We start from the raw sequence: 21843 nt of genomic DNA on the forward strand, positions 1-21843 counted from the left end.
CTCTACATTCTTATAAGGTTAGAAAATGTGGGGTGACCTCCTTAACCCTCCCCAAGATTGGATTGACATGTTGGAGACCTGCCCTATTTCTGATTTCATCAGTGAACACAAACAAATAGATTAAGCTTCAAAAAAGCATTCTTTCACCTGGAAACCATGTCTAGGTTGGAGTGGTTCTGTAAAACTATTTGTCAAGCAAAAAACAATCTCTGGAAGTTGCCATGAAGGGGTGGAGATCAACCAATCAAACTGAACATGCATGCACATGTGTAGCAGAGGTCTACATCGCCACCTAGAGGGCAGACTGTTTCAGTGTTTTTTAGGCAGCTCTGTAGATCATTCCATATTAAGAATGCTTTATTGGATAAAGCTAGCTCCCAAAATTACAGAGTGAGTAATCCTCTTGAAAAGGAGAAGGAAGGAGAATCACCATTTTTTTATTTTTTTGTGGTGTTATTAAAGCACATATGCAAAATCTCTAAAATGCCCGTAGTGCCAATAGAGACCCTTATATTCCATCACAGAAAATTCCATGTCCATAACAAATAGCTTTTTCTTTCAGCTTATAAAACGTTATTCCTCCATCTATAGAAACAACCCAAGGTCCTGCATAAGACGTGAACTAGTCATACAAATGAAGCACAAAGATCACTTCATGGGTAACCTTGGGATTGGCGGTAGACTTTCCATTGCTAAGCAGCTGCCGTTCGTGAGAGACGATTTGACATGCCCTGAATCACACATACAGTAACTATAAACCCGTATCTTCTTCTAAGAGCTGCGCCGTTAATGGAATGATGCCAGCAAGAGCTGCTTGGAGGGGGTGATCAGGTTTGTTTCTAGATGTGTGCCGCACGGGAAGCTGCAAAACCGCCATGAAGAAGAGCAATGCCAGGGAATAAAAAAAATAACTGAGTTACATATAAATTTACTAGATTGTATATGAATTTAAATTTTATATTTGGCTCCCCAATCCCCTCCTATTCACCAAAGTAATTGTAACACATTTTTTTGCACCACACTTGCTTAAAGTATTGTACCAAAATATTGTAAAATGGCCGCACCCCTTCTGTCTTCATCGCTGCGGAGGTAAAGACTGAATTGGAACTGGAATTGGAGCCTGCTGGGACACCTACGTCATGTAATTCCTGGAGGCCTCTTTGGGCATGCACAGAAGGGGCTTTTCCCTGCAATGGGGGCAAAATGCCAATCTCACGCATGCATAGTATGAGATTGGGTGATGTAGGCAGAAGAAAGATGGTGGCTCCAGTTCATAGGAGGATTCCAGGACAGTGCAGGACCGATTCAAGGCCAGGTGTGAATCAATTGGGGGCTCTGCTGCAGATTTCTGACAGTTCCTCTTTAGGTGTACAGTCACATGACCTTTGGCAGGCAACTTTTCTAGTAACTGATGATTTTGGTGCTGCCCCTTAGGTCATGATATCCTGATGCTGCTTCTTCAGGTCCCTGTACGATCCCCATTATTGGATTCCTCCAATGGGAGGACAATGGGAAACAATGACAGTGCCAGAGGAAATAGGAATTAAGTCACATGACCATAGATTAGGGTTAAAAAAATGGGGTGTGTGGTATGAAACCCAAATGAGTGAACCCTAAAGGGGAAGGGGGAGATAAATAGGAGATAACAAGGTCCTGGGATTGGACAGGGCATCCAAGGGAAAAGATCTGTATCTGCAGCCAGTGCGGCGGACATTTTTTTTCCACAAAGCAACAAGTTCACTTTAAGGCTCACCTCTAAATCAGCTCAGATTAAAGTTCAACAGCCATTAGCTCAATCACTTGCGCAGCGATTCAGCCGAAGGCTGATAATCTGTTATGTATTCAGGCACATCTCCAGAAACAGCTGTAATTAATTATTTCAAAGCATCACTTTGTAATCAGTGCTTAGTAAATATGTCATTCCGCCATTTACAGCAGCAGAAACAGTCTCCGGGAGTTTAATGCGGAACGAAAATGAAGAATAAAAAAAGAAGGGAAAAAAAGAATATTGTTGGCAAAGTTACGTTTTATCGGGCCCTATAAATAACGCTCTTTAGGGGAAAATTAAATTCAAAAGCGTGCCTGTGAATGGATGAATAATGCAAATGTGCAGCAATTAAATGTCCCTTCGACAGATCTTGCACTTGAGCAAACAGCCCGGAATATATAGACGAAGATAGAGAGAACACTTTAATGGCCGCACACAATTCACTGCATTGGAGTCTCAAGCTTTATCCGGAATTCCGGATTTGGCCTTAAAATTACCCCTAAATGCTGTCCTGAGACCATTACTGAATTCTGTAACAAAGCTTTATCATCCTCCGCTTAGTCTCATCATTTTGTGTTTAAAGTGGATATGCGCTGAGAAATGACACACATGTGTAAATCCTGGTGGCTATGCAGTTTTTGGCTCTGTTCATAAATGTCCAACATGGATCAGACCCTGCTGCAACCTTGTGACCATCACCAATATGCATGTGACCATCAGGAAGGGACCGACATAAGAAGGTATGCAGCTGCACAAGGGCCCAGAAGGGCCCTCTTTAACCAGTAGGTTCCCAAGTCCAGTCAGTGGGAAGCCCGATTCGAACCAGGGGCCCCACTGCTGGCTATGTCCACCAATCCCACCAGGGTTCCCTTGAGCAAAGTAACAACATGGTCCCACCACCAACATGTTACCACCCACCCATCACCATGTTACTAACAGGCTACCCCTTGGGGATTTGATTGAAAAGCTTTTAGTTTATATGAAAGAATGGAAGAACTGGTAAAATTGTGGTGCACCAGGGCCCTCACTGAGTTTCTAAGGCTTCCTTCTGAACCTTGTTCCCATATGGCCGTTACTGCAAGGTTGGAAGAAGCCATCAGAGGAGAGCTTATGGAGAGAAGGATCAGAATGACACAACGGTGCCAAGACTTTGTTAGGTAGAGAATTAGAGAAGGCTGTACTTGGTTTAACGGTAAAACAGTAACCCGTGGTCTTGAATCATTTGCTCCTGCAAGTTTTATATCATCTTATCAGCAGAGATTAGTTAACTTTAAGCTCTTTGAGTACCGGCCACCTACACCTCAATTATCCTGCAGCTTGAGGCTTTCTGGCTTTAACGCATCCACAACAGGGAAGATGCATATTTCATTCTGCACACATAAAAGCTACCGGCCGTTGTGTTATGAATATTGGAGTTTCACCACAGAGATACTAAAAGCAGCTACCAGGGGAGTAAAGAGCACCATGGGAACGATTATATATTGCCCCTACTTCACTACCTGCATACTTGTTCCGGATTCATAAAAGATGAAAATAACGGCTTTGAAGTTTACAAGACAACAGGCAGCTCTCAAATTTTCTTTACAAATTACTTTCTGGCTTCCCAACAAGAGGAATCGGATTTTAAATTCTAAAATAATTTATGGTCTGTAAAGCAAAACTTTCCCCGCTGTGGTGTTGGCGGGTTCCTCGAATGTCGGTGCATCATCTTCCCTCCGATGTTATTGACAGCCAGTTTAGGCACGCACGCAATATCAATCTCAACATTGACTCACACAATAACTGCACGCTTTGCCATCTGTCGCCGTAATGGCGGCAACTTTAGAGCGGCCCCTTTCTCACCGGTGATCAGAGGCGTCGAAACCTTCTCCGGCGCCTTCCCTCGTCCTACGCCGTGCACCCAGCTGCGATGCATCATGCACGATGTCAGACAGCCTTCTGTGCTGCGTGAGCTCACAAATAATACATTACTTCTAAATGTCCTTTGTCTGGCAGCATGAAACCGACCGGCGTGTTTGTTTTCCGGCTACTCTGCCCAAGGATTATATCAAGTTATCTCTCCAGTGGAAGGGGAACAATGAGCGATACTGAAAGGGAAAAAAAGAGAAAAAGTCTTTTCAAAACAAAATGTCTTGTCTGCCACGAGATATATGTAAAGTTCATACATTTCAGGGTCAGGGAAGAGCGTCTCCATAGCAGCAACGCACATTCAGTCTGTTCTCGTACAAAAGCTTTGCCTTAACTCCTGGCCGATCCTCGTGAGCCTGAAACTTGACAAGGAGATGCACTGAAATGAAAAGTTAGAAAAAAGCAACATGTTCGGTATAATCCCCCCCTACGCGCTTCACTGCTGTATACAGCCAACAGTCTGCTGACACCTGGCCATTGCACCTCTACAACCTTGTTGTACATTGCATTCCAATCCCTCCCAGCCCCAGCCTCGGTAGCTTTATTAGCCGTCACAATTTTGAAAAGCTTTTTACAAGATTTTGCAATGTATCCGAAATATTGAGGTCAGGTACTGACCGGAGCCTGGGCTCCCCATTTCAATTTATTTCAAAGGTGAAACTTGAGTTCCTGATGACCCCAAGTCTTTATGGAGCTGGCTTTGTACCCTGGGGTGAAGTCATGGGGGAACAGAAATAGGTCCTCACCAAACCGTAACCACAAGGTTGGAAAAGCACAACTGTACTTGTGTGCCGTAGTATCAACAGGACCTTTCACTGAAAACATCAGAACTCCATTATTTGGAAGGGTGTCTACATTATTTTGGCCATATAGTGTAGAATTGAGAAGGCGTTGACGTATTATTGCAATTTCAAATAATTACTTTATTCTTTTAGCAAAGCGATTTGATGCTCTGCATTCTGTTCAGCTCCTGGTGCAGTGCCAGTCAGTCTATAACTTCTGGATCATGTTCAGTAGGGTTGAGGTCAGGGCTCTGTGCAGGACACTGAAGTTCATGCAAACTAAATGCATTATATCTTTATGGAGCTCTTCTAGTGCAAGGTAATAATATAACAGAAAATAACCAGGTTCTTTGTATAGAAGAGCAGTGACAACATAGAGCCTGGAGTGCATCGACTTTTATAAGCTATGATTCCTATCTTTAGCAGGGATTTATTTTTGTTCCTGACTGTAGTGTGGGAGGCAAAGGTAAGTATGAGAGGCGGAGAGGGGCCTCATAAATGTGCAGTTTTACTCTGCAAGGCCAGAACGCAGGCTAACATTAACTTTCAAAATATGGGATGAGGCCAGGCTTTATTTCAGATAGGAACCGGCAAAATCCCTCCTGCATAAAGCAATCTTACCTGCCTGACTATTGTCCTCCTAATCCTTGCAAAGCCAGGACACCCGGGGCATACCGGCTACCCTTGTCTGCGGATGCGGAGACTGAATGAAGGCGTTACCTCAACCCGGGCCAGCCAAGTATGATGGCCAAAGACTGAAACAAGGTAAAGGTAAAGAAAGAGAATGGCAGCGCCTGTGCCGAAACAGCGACAGGTGAGAAAATAATGGAGATCAGACAGGTAAGCCCACCTTATTGGATGATGGGTCTACTACAATAAAAGACCTACCTGATTTTAACTTGTAGAATTAGTTTACCTTTAAACTACCTGGTTTTATGGGGTCAGAAACTGAAAAATAAATGTTTAAATTAAACCTTGGAAGTACTAAGAAACCTGAAGATGTAATGAATGAATTGGCGGTGCAGTGCCCCCTAAATATGATTAGGTAGAAAAATATGATTTAAACTTCTGATTCTGAAAGTTTTTGTATCTTGTAAATCTTTTCTCATCTCCAATGGTAAATGCATCTTCCTTTTACAGTGCATGTCAGGTAAACCATTTACTGAACAGGAGAAATAATCATTACTCTATATATATACCGATCCGTAGAATCCATTTGTTGTATGATGTGTGTGCCCATTTCTCAGGGCCCCCCCATGCATACACACAAGTGCTGTTGATTCTGCAGTACATGCAATGAAGTGAACCGAACTCTACGGTGCACCGGAAAACAAATGAATCGGGTTCAGGCTTTGGTGTGAGAATGTGCAGGGTCACAAAAATCCTACAAAGCACCAAAAGACCTTCCAATGAATGGACCAAGGAAAACATTTTTAGGTTGGAGTAGGGAAGGTCAAGTCGGGTTCATTCCTTCAAGGAGGCAGAAGAATACATTGTAGAGTTTCTTCCTGCAGATTTTAAACATCCAACACATTTTGGAACTGGTTTCTCATTAAAGCCTTCACACCTCTAGATGACCTGGGCAGAACAGCAAAAAGAAAACGGCGCTACATTCAAACTTCATTTTGATATAAAAAAAAATAGCAGGCTGGTGGTTCCAAAAACTTTTTCCTGATCATACAGCTATCTGAAATATCTCATCCATGAAACTCAACTAAACCTAAAACTAAATAAGATGAATTCAAATAGCAATCAGGTTAAGCGAAAACAAAGTGTTTATAAGCAAAGTATTGGAATATCTGTTTTATGGGCTGGATGTACTTGCACATTGCATTATAGCTTATTTCATCTCATGGATTCAGCCAGTCAGAATGTCAGATGTGAAACCAAAGTAAAAAGTTGACTAGTTGACTATTCCCAGTATCCTTGCAGATGTTAGAGTTTTTGCAGAATGCATTTGTGGCTTTCTTGTAGATGTGAATATTTCCAGCTCAGGATCAGTGTGCAGGATCCGGAAGCATCCACAATTACAGGGATTCACCGCTTCATCCAAGCACACACTGCATCTGTCTCTGCCGCTCTGTATGGACATTTCTTTCCATGGAAGTCATTCTATGTACAGGACTAGCTGCACACTTAGGTAGCCAAAGATACCCTAAAAGTTCATTTTCACTTCTAAGTATGCTTAATATTTATACACCGACACTAGATTGATAGGTAGCAATTAAAAATATGATAATGCGAGGGGGTTTACAAATCCTTGTAAGCATAAAGCAAATATCACAATGGATCTGTAAATTGCAGGAACTCTGCATATCTGCAGCTACCTACAATCTTCTTTGCAGAGCAGTTCTATGAAAAGGTGAGGAGAAGCAAAGAAGCTAAGAATAGCCCCCTTACATCTGTCACCGGTAACCGCTAACTGTGTCACACTGTCCAGGGGGATCGCTCGTTTGGACCAAAGCTTGCAGCTCCAGCAGACGGGAAGAGAGCGAAGGATGCCTGACTCACTGCAAACAAATCGCTCGCACTTTGAAGAGAACACAAACAGCAACAGAAATCTGCTGCATGCCAATGTGAAACTGCTAACAGGTAAAGTGGACCTAATATTACTTTAGTTATTAAATTCCTCTTTTTGTCAGTTTCATGTTCTGATCAGTAACTTTTTTTGCAGGCAGGAAGAAGAATTTTCTTACCTGTTCTCCACCTGTGATCAAACTGCAACATTGTAACAAGTCACTAAGTTAGAGAATGCAGCAGGGGCTGATCTGTATCAGCAATTGGAAAACAAAGTAACTGCAAAGTACCAGAATTTTAACTATTGTGTCTTCTCCAAGTGGGCTGGATTATGACTGAACAAGAATGGCTACTTTCTTCTGGAGGGGAACAATGATGGTGGCATTGTCATGGAAAGCACAGTGATCTATGAGAGGTAACAAATACCTGGACGTGCCAGGTAAATCATTACTTTTCAGTGCTGAACTTAAACTAAGTTGACTTTCCTTGATTGGGTCCTGCATCGTCCTCGAATTCTCTCTTGCTTCCTCTTCTTCATCACTCGATCTCGCACGTGCGTGATCTCTCTGCGCGTGCGTGAAATCAGCATTTTCTTTTCCCCATCGAAGAAAAAGCTTCTTCTGTGCATTCCACTTTAATTTCACCTTTAAACCTTTTCTTTATCATAATCATATTATTTGTTCCAAAAACCGATTCAGAGCAATACAAAACCTGCAAATTTGGTGCAAAGATTTCACTAGCAGAGTCCATGAAATATTTATTCCATAAAATAAGGCCTGTGACCCCGTGAGAAAAACAAAAAAACAAATCACGCACAACTTATCAACAGCACTACAGACAAGTGGGGCAAGATGTTTCAATTTGTTTACCCGCTTCCCTTTTATGTCGGCGAGTGATTAGGTTTTGATTGGCTTAAATCTGTGGATAAACTCGGAGAGGAGGATTTTATCAGCCATGAGTTTATAGGAGCTGACGGCGCGGCGCGGGGGATTTTAATGCTTCGGAAAATTATCTTACAATAGTCACTTCATCAAACTCCATTTTACTAGCCTACATATAAATGTAATTTTCTTACAAAGGAAATGTTCTCCGCATTGGCGAAATACGGAGGGGAGAAGAAAAAAAAAGGTGCTCCCCCCCCCACACCTCCAAATCAGATCTGCATTTACCTGGTAAAAGGATGAAATTGCTTTTGGCTTTGTAAAGGTGTCAGGAGTTGTGATGTGGCTGATATAAACATCGCTTTTACGCGGGTCATTTGTGAAATGGGACTTAAGTACGCACGATCGTTAAGGCAGATTATTCTTCATTATTGTAAACATCAATGATACTCCATTCTCCAACAGCTGCCGTGAAAACGTCGGACCTTGTGCCGGGTTCATTGTCGGCTTTTTCGGTCACAGATCAAAATGGAGTTCTTATGTCATTTTAATAGAATGCTCGGCTCATGCATTAAAATGTTTCATTTACATTCAGGTTATGGTTATTATGATCAGTGCATTCGGCTTTTGCACCTGCAGAGCGCATTTACTGAATGACAGAATTTGTGCCAGCCAAACTAAGAATTTGTGCCAGCCAAACTGTTTCCTTGTTCCAAACACCGCCCCCAGTTGTTTTCAATTGAGGAGGTAATACAGAACGCTATCATGCATTAAAAAGTTGGAAAAAGATGGAAAAAAAACTTAAATGTTTAAAGAGGAACTCTTTACTTTGGAAGAGCCCTTGAATTCTCTGCAATCCAGATGCACTCAGTCCCGCGCCATCACCGATTTCTTCTTTTCAGACAATGGGCGCCTCCATGTTTTTCTGGGTTCTTCATGTCACCTATTTCGTACTGTGGAAGAACGAGATTGGGTGACGTTTTTTCCTGAAAATGTAAAAGAAAAAAAGTGCTGCTTCACTTTCTGGAGACGCAATTTTTGTGCATGTTTAAGATCAGGCATGCGCAAAAGGCGCAGCCCGAAAGCCCAGGAGGTTCCAGGTTTCCAATTCAGTCTTCATGGCCGTGGCAGCAAAAACATAAGGGGCCACCCTTTTATTAAATTTTAAAAATGTCATGATGGGTCCACTTTATATAGACATAAACACAAACTCAAAACACAAAAACACAATATAAACACTCATAAACACAAAAGTTACGTTTGCTAATGCGCTGTATATCATTAGGTTCCAATGAGAGGTGGGCACAGGTGTTCCAAGACGGTTCCTAGCAGTTGGCACCTTTTCAGCCACCCAAACCATTGTTCTTGTTCAGGAACCAGAGGTTGAACACCCCCATTAATTTCCTAGGGTGGCCATGGAAGAGATGTGTAGTAACTGCACTACAACCTCACCACCCATGTGAACTGAACTGAGGTTTGAGTTGGATTTCCATCAGCCAGAACTGTATACCCAATGCCCTTGTAAATTCTTGGTTGGAAAGTGCTGCATTCAAATGCACCATGAGTGTCAGGCCAAATATTTCTCCCTGTAGGCGACATCTTGGCATTTCCAAGGTAAGAAAGCCAAACAACGTCACTTCTGAAAAGTCAAAGCAGAAAAAAAAAGGGTCTAATTTGTCCAGAGATTCGTTTCGCTTTTCATCTTGCTCCTGTCACGAAGGATACACGAACAACAGCATTTGGTATTATCTGGAGACCTAAGCAGCCGTGTTTTGTCCGTTGGCTTGACAGCTGTTCCGTGAAAGAGAATTCATGCTCAAAGTCAGGAGAAAGAAAAAAATGTGAACAGAGCAGATCATGCGGAGCTGCCTCGCCCTGTGGTCATCATGAAATTATTCGTCAATTGTCAGCTCTTGACAACAATCCGCGATTGTTAGAACGTGTCATTATCTCTGTAGCCATCACCAAGTTTATTATACAAGAAAAAAAGACAAGCCAGGAAGATGGTAAATGATGGTGAGGGCTCCCTTGGGTATTAATTAAAATGGGACAATTATATGCTACAGTCAGCTGATCCAGTTTGATTGGCAGCAGTTCTTGGCTTCCCGTGGTTTAAGCAAACAGATTTCTCCTCTGGCTTATTGTAAAACAAGCAGAAGGGAAATATCAAGCACTGCAAGAAGAGCTCAGAGCAACAATATATGGGCAAAAGACTCTGTTCTCCATCACCGTCACACCAATAGCCAATTGTAGGATGCCCCATACCAAACCATGGGCATTAATATGGAGCTGTTCCCTTTATAAAAATAGGTCAGGTACGGATGTTTGATGAGTCTTGGATGGGATTCATCCCAAAGGTGTTCAGTACGGTTGAGGTCAGGGCTTCAGTTCCTCCACACCAAACTGGTGATCCAATGTCTTTATGGAGCTGGCTCTGTACCCCGTCATGGGAGAACAGAAAAGAGTCTTCACCAAACTATGACCACAAGGCTGGAAGAGCACAACTGTCTACAATGTCTTTACATATCAACCCTTTGATCCCAGATCACATCCCAGAACCTTTTCTTTTACCATATATACTTGAACATAAACGGATACAAATATAAATCCAAAGTATTTATTTATACCTGAAAATACAGAAAAATAATTTCCCTTGAGAATAAAACTAGGGCACAATATGTGACCTTCACTGCCAGCATTCAAAACAGTAACCAGTAGACATGCCAAAAAATGAATGTGAATAAATACATCAATTTTATATAGAAATAAATTTACAATCACCATATTTACAAAGTTCAAATAGTTTGTACTTTTAAGTTAGGTATGGATGACTATGACTTGCTTTTAAATGATCTTTTGTGCATTATCGTTGACCACCATTAGATGGCACTGTGTTTTCATGTCCTGATTGTAACAAACTCATTTCCCCAACTTCAAAAGCTTGAGTTGAGACAGCACCATCTACTGATGTTACCCAAGTATAAACCAAGCTTTTATTTCTAAGAATCTAAGGAAGGTTTTAGCCCTGTGTGTTTGCGGTTTGTGTGAAAGCCACAAATTTAATCACAAATTCATGTTTTCAGAAACAGGGGGAAAGGCACAAGATCAAAAAAGAGAAAAGTGTATTGAAGACAATCTACATAGGTGCAGTTTCAACAATTTACACAGGTCACATAGCAAGTTCAGTTGTGATTGCACATATTAGCGTATATCAAGGGAGAATCAGTTCTACATGTCTATGCACCATGTAGTCCCAACACACTTCGCAGGAAGGAGGTTCTGCTTCTTCAGGGGAGGTGTATGTCCAGATTATATTTAGGCAGAGATCCGCTCCGGGCCAGGGATGACAGTTGTCTTTGCGGGATACATGGGCACATTAGACAAAAGCCTCTGCAACCTTCTCCTGCTACCAATGCTATTTGTTTAATTACAGTCTATCAGAACACACCCCCTGAAGAAGCAGAACCTCCTTTCTGTGAAACGTGTTGGAACTACATGATGCATAGACACTGATTATTTCTTGATATATCCTATAATGTGTACTCAAAGCTGAAATATAAATTGTTGAAACCACACCTATGTGGATTGACTAAAATAAATTGTTTTTCCTTTTAACCTGTTGCCTTAAACCCCTCCTTCTCCCTTGTTCTGAAATCAGGAATTATATTCCATTTTAATGGTATTTTGAGGTTTATATTTGGGTATATATAAAACTTTGATCCTATAGGAAGAAACAACATGGATTACCCTCTGGGATATCATAATTCTTGCTGGAGCAGATACTGGGGGGTCAGTTCGTAATAAGCTAGGAGTCATTTTGCTACACACAGTGTAAAGGTAGCCCTTGGAAAGTCCTGCGTTGTGTCTGTGAAAATGGAACAAAAGTTTTGTAGATTGGTACCACTTCTTGTGGTTTTAGGGCAGCAAAGGCAATGTGTCCAATGTATTCCAGGAAGATAAACATGTTTTTTCTACACCGACTGGTCCCAGCCACATAAGGATTCCCAGGGATCAGCTATATATGGGTGATCAAAAACAATTTCATTACATTCCTTTAAATGATCTATAATTAGTGGAGTTCCCCTTTAAGGGTTTCTTAAATACGAAGCACAAAAGCAACCAAAAGTTTTGGAATAAAAACTTCCCTGACCGAAAAAACCTGGATGCGTCTGATTGTTTGTGTTCTTCGAGTAATTGTCTTGATGTTTAAATTTAAAAGTAATTTGAGGTCTCTGGCAGGCAGGCGGAAGCTGGAACAAAGAAGGAGAATAATCGAGGAAAGTGGCAAGGAGCGGCGGAATCTTCGGGTTTATGACTCCTCCTGTTGACCCTTCATAATATTTTAGTGGAACGTAAATAACGAGGAGGACCGGCGTTACCAGCAGCAAAATAAAAGAGGCGCTGGAGGTATTGATATTTCCTTAAAAATAGCTCCAGAGCCAATCTGAAAAGGTCGTTACATTTTAATAACGTAATTTAGCCGCAATGCACAAAACGTCGCCATTACCTCCTTATACCTGAGGAGATTACAGCCGAGCTGACTAAACGAAGGTAGTCAATTCTGAACATTTAACAATAGGAAACTATAATGGGCTGAAGGCTGCTTTTATTTTAGTTTTCTTTTCAAGTTTAGAAGTTTTTAAACTGCTTTAATAACGTTTATAAATCTTCATTTAGAGGTATAAAATGAAGCTAAATGTTAACTATTTCAAACTAATACTATGTAGTTCTTCTATTTGGTCAGGAGGTGGAGCTGTAGTCTCCTTTTTACATATGATACATTGTATCTCTATCATCCACAAGTCAGTATGACAACTCAATAAAAGAAGGAGTGCTGCAAAGCAAGCTGTGCTGTGTCCAGCTATCCCATTGTGCTCTGAGAATCCATGTCACATTTTACATTCACCTAACAAAAGTTCACATTTACCAATCATTTTTAATGTTTTGGGTATGCATAAAAAAAATCAGGGAAAACCTGCCTTGATTCGTACCGTATAATGTATACATACATGATTTTAAAATAGGATATTTTGTGGCCCACATTAAGCGATATATGCCAAATGGTGTACTTGGAGAGAAGAGACTGCACAGGAAAACAAAAGGGGCAAGTGTAGTCAAGAGGCACTAGGCAAGACCTGCTTAAAACTGTGTAAATCCCACCACTGGATGGACAGAAATGCAGCTCCCTCAACAGGTTCTCATATCTGTATTTACCAATTTGCCGGGAGTTCATTTGTTAACATTTGAGCACAAGCCTACTATACCAGCGCACTCCATGAATTCGTTTGGAATCACTCTTTAAAAGCCGTGCTCTGTAATTTAGACGACAGCCAATCCCTCCTACAGTGCCCTGCAAGGATCATTATTAAAAATGCAATCGGTGACTCCAGCTACTTGCCATTTTGGCCTTGTTCCAGAGCCGGCCCTGCCACTGTGCAGGAAAGGTTATTACAGCCCTGCGGGGCTCTGCCGCTGGCTATTATTTAGAGTTAAAGGGATCATAAAATGTTAACATTAAGGTGAAATACTAAATGGATTATTATTAGGTAAAATCGTTATGTTTTCACTAAGCGTTAATTTTGTTTTTAATGGAATAAAATTACATTTTCCTGGATACTGAAATCACATTACCATTCGCTGCTGTGTTTTGTATAAAAGGTCAGTACACAACCTGCTGAAACTGATAAAAGCTGAAATGGGAGGCAGGGAGAGCAATATTCAGATATCTGTGCTGGGGTAACCTAATGGTCACGTTGCCTGAGTTCAAGCAAGTGTCGCCAAAAACAGCCAATAAGCTGCCTGCTTTCATTTTCAAACCTGCCCTAGAAAAATGATTTCTGAAATATGATTGGCTCTTGGTGGAAACATAGTAAATATGATTTTAAGTAAATGGTAATCCTAAAAACATGAGAAGTAGAGAGAGTGATGGCTTGGCCAGGCTTCCACATGGGAAAATGGGCAAAGCAGATACATTTTAAGGCAATTACTATGCTGGTTAGAGTATAACATGTAAATGTATTGAGCCCAGTGGAAAGCTAAATGTGTATGTGCTGGCATGCGGTTCAGTATCACTGGAGAACCCCTTTTGTCACTAAAGTCTAGGATCACAGATCCGATCTCCCCAATACATAGCAATACCTGCAGACTTATCTATAGAGACAAGCACACACAACACCTAAAAATGTCCTTCATGCAGTTATGTGTCCAACAATTGACTGATAAAGTGTTTCACCCATTACTGTGCCAGATATTTTATGGTGAACATAATAAACCCATTACAGTGCCCAGAAGCTAACTGATATGTCTATTGTATCTCCATCTATTACAGCTCACTCAAGGACAGGTAACAAGGCATGGATAACCTCTGATAAAAAACGCTTCTGCAAAGGACAGCCTAAAGCTGAAATCCAAAATGCAAATTATTGCAAATCTGTAATTATTATTATATTGTAAATTGTATGTTTTAAATGGACGGTAGGCACCTAGTATCAGTCTCCTGTAGTCCCTGTACAACAGGACTGAAGCGTGAGAGGAAGAAGCAGCACAAGTAGCTCCACCCACAAGGAACTACTTTGCATTTTCAGGAAACTTTTTGAGGATGGAACAAAGAAATAGGGGAAAGTGTGAGGAATATTTATTTTGTTTTATCAATTTTTTTTTGTTGTTTATGGGTTACACATTGTAATACCTACAAAGGAACTCGTCCTTTTCCAAAAAAAAGCAAATCGAGAAGTTTTGAATTAAACATTGCCTGCACCTTTTTCATTAGTGAGTAGTGCGACCAAGGCGGGTACATTGGATTGTCATGTCATTTGTCAAATTTTGTAAAGCGCTACGTTATATGTTGGTGCTATAAAGTTTGTAATAACAGATCTATAGTTAGGTTAAACAAAGGAATCCATCAATATCAACCAATAGAAATAAATGTCCAGAACCTAAAATCCGCAACGCCAACTGGCTACGTGAAATCTCAAGCCATGCAAAGTAAGATGCGCAGCGGGCGCAGAATGCATGGCAAGCTTTAGCCTGTTAACATTCATTAGACGGCTCGGTCAAGCAGCCCGTGGAAGATTAAATGATTATATTGTAATGCCGGCTTCATTACCGGGAACATCTGCCAGCGGGGAGAGGAGCCGGGCGGTCAGTGTACCACCACCAGACATTTAACGCACAGGAAACGCCTGAGTGACAGGTTGACAGGACGCTTTAATCAATTGGGGTAAGAGCTGCGACAAAGTCCGAGCGCTAAGTCCCTGCACCCGCGCATTTATAAATTGGTGATCCAGTCAATATATACATTCAGACAAGCCAAAATCAGTTTCCTTTAACTAGTAAAAGATTTTTTTCCGGTCCCATTAAATGAGACTGATGACAATAAGCCGCCTCGACAATCAGTGAGCATGTCTTAACAAGGGTCAGCGCGGTCTCGTGGCCGGAAAAGAATTAATCGTTTTGATATAATATTTACCCAGCTCTGCAGCCTAGGAGGTCGGCTGAACTTTGAAAACTTGAGAGGAATTTAAAATGTCAACCCGAGCTGATGTAATACAAGAAAAGAATAAGACCTTCCGAAGCACCAACAGCTATTCTGCAAACCCAACGTCTATAAGATGAAAGTTTCTTATTTAGGAAATGTATTTACAGATTTATATAAACTATCCTAGCACTTTATACCGTAGAAGTGATGCATTATGGGTGGCATTTGGTGTGGTATTGCAGTACCCTCAATGACCTGTAGAGGTCATTACTTTAGGAATGTGAACATAGTTCAATGCTATTAGAAGAGATTTGTTTATATCCAACAAGCGAATGGGGATGAAAGTCAATGGAAGGGGGCAGAATTAAAGGAAGCGGACAGGAGGGGGTTTATTTTTGCTTACGATTGGGGGATAAATTGGTGATGGTTGAGTTTCCCACATTTTGGCTTTTGCTGCCCATGTATTGCAACAATTGCCAGTTTGTTGCCCTATTTCGTGCTGACATGATAACAGATGCATTTTTTAAACTTTTGTTTTTTATTTCAAAATTATTACTGAAATTATTTTGACCAATAGGAGGGGGGACCTTAAAAAATGCCCTGTGAGGTCATCAAATATGCTATGGATGGACAGTCCCTCATTTGGATATGGTCATGGGAACCCCAATCAAGGTTTACTGATTGGACAGGAAGGCCTAGACCCTCTAAGTTCAGTCCCACATATATAGAATATTCCTGGAAATTTGCAAAATCTGCAAATCTGGACCTAAAATCTCTAACTATGTATCTACAATACAAACCCAAAGCTTGCACAAAACTACGGTTCTGCTATGGAATATTTTTTTCCCACATTCAGCTTCCATCACGCTGACATTGACCATCGCAGGATTTTACCTCCACATGGGACGTGATGCCAATGCAGCAAATTATCGTCACAGAATAGCCGGCACTACTTCTTCAGGGCATCAAAAGGACTCGCCGTTCCATCATTATATTGAGAACAAGTTAGGGAAAGATCTGTCCTAAAACAGCCCCATCGCAGGTCAGCGCTGCATCTTCACTACAAAAGACGACCACTCTCAGCTTCCCGGCATTAAATATTAAACAAGGGAGCCATTAAGGGTAAAAATATAACCGTGATACTTCACATCGTGCCGACAGCTTATCGCTTCCTGAAAGCACAAAGACCGAGACATTCAGATTAACCGAAGAGACGTCTCAATTCATCAAGATGACAGAGTGTCCCGGAACAGCCTTTCACACAATGACCCGCTCCATTATCCCACAATTAGAAGACGCCGCTGTGATGTACTAAATAATCTTCCTTTGACGCTGCGTATTGTCTGGTGTGAATATTAAAAGCACACGGAAGACTTTGGATCGGTGTGAAGGTCACCAATCTGCAGCTCCCGTTGTACCTAATACGAGAGATCAGGGCCGGAATACCAGCAGTGCTCATGTATGGGAAGTGATGGACTAAACCGGTCTTTCTCAACCTTTTTAACATGGAGAACCCTTGAAATAGCTTTCAGGTCTTCAGGGAACCCCTCCTATAATTTCTATATCCTCAGTATATCAGTCCGGTGATCAGTGGGAAGAATTGCTTTCACATTGCTGGCCATCGGGAAAAATATCACCCTTACAGATAAACCAAAAAGTCCATTGGTGTCACTTAGTCTGACCGGAGAGCCACAAATGGCTCAAGGAACCCCTAGCGCCCCCTGGAGGTACCCTGGTGAGGAAACACTGTGCTATACCCCTTGGGGTAACAGATGGCCATCCTCTTTGGCCAATGGATAGCCACTGCAGGAGTTACACTGCCCCTGGTGGCCGACTTTGTGTGCAGCACCGTCACATTACAGAGCTAAGTTCTACAATACACAACACATGCGCCGCCCATGTCTTTTGTCAACTAGCTCCTTCTCCGGGTGATTTTTTAGGTTTACTTTTAATGGCAATTATTTATTGTACTCTATACTAAACATTTATTTAGCGTAATAGATCTACTTTAATATATTTTAATAAAATTGTCTCCTTAAGTAGATACGGCTCCTCATCTACCTGAGGCCGCACCTAAAAAACTGGCACCATTCTCCACAAGGAGCTGATCCAACACAACATACGGCGTTTAGTGCCCGACTCCACCACGTGTTTGCCCAGTCACATGGCCGTTACGGTAACACACCGCAGTGCCGGAGAATAGGTGCAGATACATCACAACCCTGAGACACCCCTCATTAATCTACAAAGTGCAACCGCTGCAGGTTCAGCCAAATTAATCATGTGCAAGGAGGAATGCAAATCTGGGGCAAGAGGCAAGGACGCCTCTCTACGCACACCAGTAAGAGGAAAACACAAACTAAAAAGAAGTATAAAAAGAAGCTTTGAAAATATATCACTCATAGGAGGAGGGCAGATTTTAATTTAAGCAAATTTGCTGCAGAGTTTCTTCCTAGAGATCCTGCCAGGATTTGCACTTCTTGTTGCAGACTGACAACGCTAAGCCATGACCGCACAATAAACAGCAAAGATGTCAGCCTGCTATGTCAGCATTCAAGCCTCCTCTTCATCTGCCTATGGCGGGAATTTAGCATCAAACCTAATACTTGATTTTCCTAGTTACAGATAGACCAAACATTGCAAGGAAATTTGACTTCTCCAGGAAGAGTCAGTTCCCTAGCACACCCCCTCCTTTGTACACCACAGCCCTTCTTGTTTTCGGAAAGTCGCTAAGTACTACCTGTGCTGGCCCAGCTTCTCTGCCCCTCCTTTCCCTACCTTACTACAATGCACATAACGCAATTAATGCTCATATAATACAAAAGGAAGATTGTTGCTGAAATAAACAGACTGATGACAGGGCCTCTTTAGGGCGATGTAGTGACCCCTGTTGGTAATACTCATTTTCTTCATTACAGAATAAGCCGAATATATTTATTACTCTGTGTCACCTTCCCTGTTTATCAGCCCCTCCGCCATGGTATGGGCCCTCTCCTCTGGGATACTCAGCACCAAATCCTGCATCTCCGTGACGTTCCTCTGCATAAGACGTGAATACCTGCAATAAAATCCAAGCGCGTCCTTCCATCACAGCCCAGCTTTCATTTCCTTTCAGAATGTACAGCGTTTCTCCTGACAGTGCGCTCCTCTAATGGCTTACAATAGAAAACACACACAGCCTCCGGGGCTTTTGTAGCTGACAGAAATATCCATAATTGTTCTGGAGGTGACATTTCACACAAGCTTTGTCTCTCTTCCATCGAAAAAAAAAAACAACAAAAGAGCGGATGCTGTCATATCCAAGAGGCCTATATGATGTAAGCTCAGCGCAAACCGACGACCGTCTATAATAAGGGCAACAAAACCATGACACAGCTAGAAGAAGTTATAATGGAAGTTATATATGGGGCAAAGTTTTTATATCACAAGGGTTAAAAAATCTGCCTTACATAAGGGTCTTTGTGAAACTTGAAGTTTGCAAACCCTATGAACGTCTATGATGGGTTCAATTCTACCAGTTTGGGCAAATTTTTCCCAAAATGGGAAAGTCCCTATTTAGGCTCGACCCGAGAGGCTGCATATCCCAGGCTGATCTTCACACTATGGTATAGACTAGAACAGTGGTCGCCAACCTTTTGGATGTCATGGACCACTAATTTCACGAACCCTGGACCACACATGCACGGGGAGCCATGTGTCAACTCAAAAGAAACTTTCCCCAGAGTGACGTCATGATGCCAGAACCCGCTCGCTCTCCCATCGCAAGGTCAGACCAGAGACACAATCCGCCCCCAACACCCTTAGCCTGTGATCCGTACAGGACACAAGATCCGTGGCTCTGTCCGGTGCCCTCTCAGTGGGGGTCCCCGCGGGGGGATGCACCGGCTAGAGCTGTGGACCACCAAAATTTTCTCGGGGACCACCGGTTGGCGACCGCTGGTCTAGAATACGTTCATCCCTTTTCTCACCTTCAACATACAGCCCTGATGAAGAGAGACTCTTCCTGCCCACTGAAACGCGTTGGAATTTTGTGTCAAGCCCAAATAAAGTCTCTTTCTGGATTCTACACACAGCGTGACATTTCATTTGCCTAAATCTTTATATTGTTCCATCGTCTGATGCAGGCTAAAGTTGCCTAGACCACTTCCTTGCTATGATAATAAATCTATAGATCCAGCATTTCACACCATTTATAAAAAATGATAAACATGGAAAGCTGAGGACTGCCATACGGGACACTTCTGTGCCAATCATTCTCCCGACACAAAACCTCTGTCTACCATCTCGAAGTGGCAGGGATAATATGGCTAATGTTAGTCAATCCCAGTATTCTCCCCAGAAATTTGATTAAGCTGGGTAAGAAGAAGCTGTAGGTGGGTGGCAGCCCTGTGTTGTAACCCCAATATCTCAGTAACCACTGAAAAACTGTTGGGTGGTGCGCACTGCTAAAAGGGGCTGGGGGAGAACACCGTACCCTTTAATATACAGGAGTACGAGTTATTCATTCCGAACAATTACTGGCCTATTGTGACTCGGATGACCAGGGGAAAGGCTTTGCAGTGCCATATTGGATGTTCACCATTGCAACCTGCAATTTGCAAATTGCAATTCCCAAACCCCAAGGTTTCATCATGAACCCAAATTAGCGGCAAACCCAAACCTCATCTATACCAAGTACCCCAAATATATTGTAAGCTATGACACATCTCAAAGCAGAAAGACACAAAGATCCTTTAATACAATTACATTGGTGTATTATATAACATATCATTGTGCTTTTTAGATAATTACATTTGTGCTTTTGTATAAATTCTTGATTGTATTTGATGTGACATTTGTAGATTTTCCACAAAGAAGCCATTTCCTCCGCACAAAACACAAGTGGTTTATTTACTAAGCAGCTGGGTATAAAAAAAGTTGCAAAATAAACAAACGGGAAAAGATCTGTGCGGGTCTATTGGCAGAGATCCATCTGTAGACTTGAGTTAGGTGAGAGGAGCTCAATCACCAATCACACGGAGAAGGATGGAGAAGATGTGGAATATATACAGCTAATGAACGCACCTATAGGAGTTTATATTATGAGAAAGAGAAGAGGGGGAAAGGTAGGGCTTCAGATATTCAGAAGTGAAAAGCAACTAACTTTATGTCTAAAGAAAAGAGCAAACTCCACATTCTACCAGGAGAGGAGCCAATAGGGAAAATAACCGCAAAATATGTTACTGCATTAAAAAATGTTACTGCATTTCACATACCAAGGGGACACGAGATATTGCGGATTATAAATCACCTAGCTGGACTGTCCTCTACTATACATTACCCTGACAAAATCATAGAGAGAGAGAGAAAACCGAGAGCAATAAGGGAGAATGATACCCTTCCTTCATAGTATGTCAATTAAATGCCAAATCCTAAGGTAATTAGAAATAATGAATTGAAAGGATAGCGGAAGCGGGGCATTTTTTGGCAAAGGTACCACTGTATTTTAGCATTAGGCGGGTAGACAATCAATGAAAGAAAATCATATTCAAATACACTCAAAGAAAAAGAAACATCCCCATTGAATTTGTCATAGGGATGATGGCTGTCAACTATACATAAGCAACTAGGAAAGTACCATAGGAAACCGTTTCAAAACTGACGCGTTTCACAGATAGGCTTCTTCAGGGGATAAATTGAGAGTGTAATATAGTTGTTGAATGAGCGATTTTTTCTAAGGAGTAGAGAGATTACTCCTGCAAAGTTGATGTTTAGATAGTTATGGAGTAATCTTAGTACTGATGACAATGAGTGAATAGTTGTATGTATCTGCAGGCAAGGAGTGATTTCCTGCATATGGAACTTTCCTAGTTGTTTATGTATAGTTGACAGGCATGATGAATTCAATGGGGATGTTTCTTTTTTCCTTGAATGTATTTGAATAGGATTTCTATTTATTGATTGTCTACCCACTTGATACTAAAATACAATCGTACCTTTGCCATAAAAACCCAGCTTTCTCTATCCTTTCAATTCATTAGAAAACAAAAGAAAGAAGCAAAGAGGAGATAAAAGAAAAAGAAAAGAAGAAGAGAGAAAGAAGAAAATATAAGAGGGATATAAGAGAAGAGAAAAAGGAAGACAAACAGGGAGAAAAGAAAAGATATTACAAAGAGAAGGAAAAAGGAGAGAAGAGAGGAAGAGAAAGAAACAAACAGAGAAGATACAGATATAGGAGGAGAGAAAAGAAAAAAAAAGAGAAAAAAAAATCATATAGAAGAGATATAAAGGAGAGAGGGATTGTAGAAAAAGAGGGGAGGAGAGAAATGAAGAGAACAAAGAGAGAAAGAGAAGGAAAGGGGGGAGAAATATAGAGCTTACCAGAGAGATAATAAAAAGATTGTAGAAGAAATGAAGAGGAAAAAGAAATGAAGAGGAAAAAGAAAGGAGGCAGAGAGAAAAGAGATATAAGTAAATTGAAAAACACAAAAAGAGTAGAAAAGGGAAGAAAAAATGGAAATCAGAAAAAAA

General features: G+C 41.5%; 1 protein-coding gene across 1 annotated transcript in view; it reads right to left on the reverse strand.

Annotated features, from left to right (window-relative positions):
* Window positions 1–21843, reverse strand: part of CHST8 (carbohydrate sulfotransferase 8) — a 146204-nt gene that overhangs the window by 108194 nt on the left and 16167 nt on the right. The window lies entirely within an intron of this gene.

The sequence above is a fragment of the Pyxicephalus adspersus genome, chromosome 9, assembly GCF_032062135.1.
Source record: "Pyxicephalus adspersus chromosome 9, UCB_Pads_2.0, whole genome shotgun sequence".
Taxonomy (NCBI): Eukaryota; Metazoa; Chordata; class Amphibia; order Anura; family Pyxicephalidae; genus Pyxicephalus; species Pyxicephalus adspersus.